Source organism: Gekko japonicus, unplaced genomic scaffold (assembly GCF_001447785.1).
Source record: "Gekko japonicus isolate JY-2015 unplaced genomic scaffold, Gekko_japonicus_V1.1 scaffold242, whole genome shotgun sequence".
NCBI classification, from domain to species: domain Eukaryota; kingdom Metazoa; phylum Chordata; class Lepidosauria; order Squamata; family Gekkonidae; genus Gekko; species Gekko japonicus.
This window is the reverse complement of record NW_015159717.1, coordinates 1469991-1473766: the sequence shown is the minus strand read 5'-3', so window position 1 is coordinate 1473766 and position 3776 is coordinate 1469991.

The following is a 3776-nucleotide window of genomic DNA, read 5'->3' as shown; positions in this document are numbered from 1 at the left end:
CCAATTTCGACGCCACCAGTTTTTCAGTCCCTACTCAGACCACTATCAGACATGAATTTCAGTCTGCGAGGTCTATGGAAGGAGATGGACTAGTTGGATCTTTGCTCATCTTGGGGCTTACTCCCAGGGAAGAGCTCTTCGATACAGCCTCCGTGAGACTGACCCAGCCGCAGAGTTAAGCACACCACACCTTTCCTATTGGTTATAATAGGCCAGTGACTCCTTCACTGTCGTCAATGGGAGCTTAGAGTGTGAGGTTACACCACCATCCTGTGAAGTGGGTGAGGCTGAGAATGCCAGTAGGGACTTGAACCTGGGCCTCTTAGGTCCAGAACTAGGGTTACACACTTGCTGACTGGAAAAACAGCCATTACCAGGTTTTCTGTCCCAATATCTCTTGGTGCAGTATGAAAGCTCTTTTATGTGGTCTAACCCATTTAGGCTGCTGCATAGTACCTCTTATACCACATCTTGTTAAACAGTTGGAAAATGTGTGTTGTCTGTTACTTATTAGAGTGCTCAGTATGTTCTACATGTAAACATATGTGTAATAAACCTGAAACATTTTTGTGTGATATACCATTTGACTTAAATATTGACATAAGCATGGCAGTTGTGCCCAGACACAAAGAACAGACACATAGGGGGCTGCTCTCCACCATGCTTAACAAAAAATTGCCCCCCTAAGAAAAAAATGTCTGGCTAAGGGCCTGGAGATCTTGCTTCAGAGTTGTTGCTCTGATGACTTCAGGAAGCAGCGAATGCTTGATAAAAAGACAGGGTAGTGTTGATGACCTCTTTGAAGAAGAGGGTCAATATACTCTTCCTGAAAAAGCCAGCCAAATAGTCTTAATAATTATCACCATTTTTTAGCAACTTGCTTAAGTGCATGGTAGCCATGGCTCCAGGCAATCTTGGGTGGGAGGGATTATAGACCCATTTCAATCCAGTCTCCATCTTGGTTTTCAAAATGAGATTGTCTGTGGTCATCCTGCTGGATTAATTTGGTGTGTGTGTGGGGTCCTCTTGATTCTCCTGTACTTTTTAATAAGCTTTTGATACCCTTAACTACAGCAGCGTTCTGGACCAGTCAGCCATGACCTGGGCTTTTTCTTCTTTCTGGCTGTTCAGTTCTGGTGGTACATGGGGACATAACATTTTATCTATGCTATTTAATATTTACATTAAACTTCTGGGAAGGAGATTTGGTGTGATGTAATCACTGTGCAGGTAACACACAGATTTATGTCTTTTTAATAAGGGAGTTACATAAGAACATAACATAAGAACATAAGAGATGCCAATGTTGGATCAGGCCAAAGGCCCATCCAGTCCAACACTCTGTCACACAGTGGCCAAAAATACCAGGTGCCATCAGGAGGTCCACCAGTGGGGCCAGGACATTAGAAGCCCTCCCACTGTTGACCCCCCAAGCACCAAGAAGACAGAGCATCACTTGCCCCAGAGCCCCTATCTATACCTTGTGGCTAATAGCCACTGATGGAATTGGGTAAGTTTGGTGTAGTGGTTAAGTGCGTGGACTCTAATCTCGGAGAGTTGGGTAAATTTGGTGTAGTTAAGTATGTGGACTCTAATCTGGGAGGACCGGGTTTGATTCCCCACTCCTCAACTTGCACCTGCTGGATGACCTTGGGCAAGTCTTAGTTCTGGCACAGCTGTTCTTGAAAAACAGCAGTTTCTGTCAGAGCTCTCTCAGCCCCACCTACCTCACAGGGGAGGGGAAGGGGCCACTCTGAGACTCCGAGGAAGGGCGGGGTATAAATCCAATCTCCTCCTCCTCCTCCTCCTTCTTCGTCAACAGACTTTGTGAACCTGGGACCAGAGGTGGAAATATCTGGATGAGGACTTGTAAAATGTGGCTCAGTCTAGGCAGGAATGAAGTGCTGTTATTCAGTGATACCAAAGGCATATTTTCATATCTTGGCCTTGAGATTACTGAATGTATGTGTGTGTTTAACCACATTAACACCCCTGAACTGTTTTTTCTTCAGGGCCATCTTGATTACATTTATGCCTCCTGTCTCACACCTTTGCAGCACTTCTTTATGCCAGATAAACAAGGACACGTTCTCCTAGTTAGAGTAAATGCATCCAAAATAGTTATCAAGCTGATTCTCCACACATGGATGTGGATTAAAAACCCCAGGTTTACAGTGAAAAGTGAAAGAAACTGACTGAGAAATTAATCTGGTGTTATACTGCTGGTAGGAGAAAAAGGACTAGAAAGTTCTAGTTGATAGGAACAGGGAAATTATGGCTGGATGCTATTAATAGGAGGAAAATCTGGTTAGATATGGCTAACTCCAGATAAGTAGTATCCAATAATATATGGTGAATTCTCTGTATTTTATATTATGTAAACTATAGGGAGCTATAATTTTACTGATTGTTATATATATTTTCAAGTGTATACTGAGGTTTGCTGACTGAATAGCTATGCCTTTTTAGGATTGATTTGTCTACTAAATTTTTTAATGTACATAATCGCTCTGTAATATGTAGCTTGCTCAATTTTGTTTTTTATACTGATTGTATGCCTGGCTGTTGTTCGATTTTTGTAATTCTGAATCATTACTAAGAAAGTGGTGGCCTTTGGCTAATAATAAACATTTATCATATCATACTTGTTCTTTTGGAACAGGGTTTTTTTGCTGTTAAATCACAGCTGATTTATGGCATTCTGAGGTGCTTAGCCTGCCTCTCTGTGTTTTTGGGAGGTGCTCCTACTGTTACTTGGAGGTCTCCCATTCCCAGGGTCGACCAGGTTTAGCTTCCGAGACCTGATGAGATTGGGCTAGCATGGGCTATCTAGGTCAGGATTTGGAATCCTGGATAATCTGGGTTAAAATTGGTGATCTTGTGCTCCACTATTTCCCAATATGGAAACAGGAAGACTCCATCTTTATTGCCAGGGTTAAGGAGGTATTTAGCACAGTTTTTGCTTTTCTCAAAGCAGTGGCACCCTGAAATGTTAACTTTACTGCCTACTATAGAGCAGATACTGGATAGAGAGATCATCATAACCAAACTTTCAAACACCAGACAGAGTAAAGCAATATTCCTGTGTTATATCAAAACCAACAGTGGATAAAATCACTCTGTACAAGCAAGATGAGCTATCCCAAGAAACAGAACAAAATATCTGATTTTCATTCTCCAAAAACATTTTCACCACTAGATGTTATGATTTTGAACTTTGATAACACACTGGAAAGAAATAGAGAAGACTCATTATGCATCAGGAAAATTATACCTAAATTAGATGGGCAATCTTTGTACATATCAAATATTAGTAAGTATAAAACTGATAAATATGCTTTAGCTAATTCAGGACCATTGCAGTGAGCCAAGCTGTTTAGATAAAAGATTATATTGAGATAAAAGATTATATTGAGATTATAGTGAAACATCTACTAGGAGGAATGACTCTGAATGGATCAGTCCTAGAGATGTAAAATTTCCAGAAATTTTGAAGCTCGGAAAAAAACCTGTTTTTTTCCCGAAAAAAATGAAAATTTTCGGAAAAATTGAAAAAATGCTACATTAGGATTTCTTTTGTCTCTTCTAGTTTGAAAGTCATTCTGTTACTTTAGGAACATAAAATATGACTATGGAAATTCTTACTTGGCATGAAATTATCACAACTAGCATATTAAAAATATAGTGTATCCAAACAATTATTAAAGAATACCCACCCACATCCAATAACAAAACAGAAACTTTTTAATTTTCTTCTGACAATCACACCTCCTAAA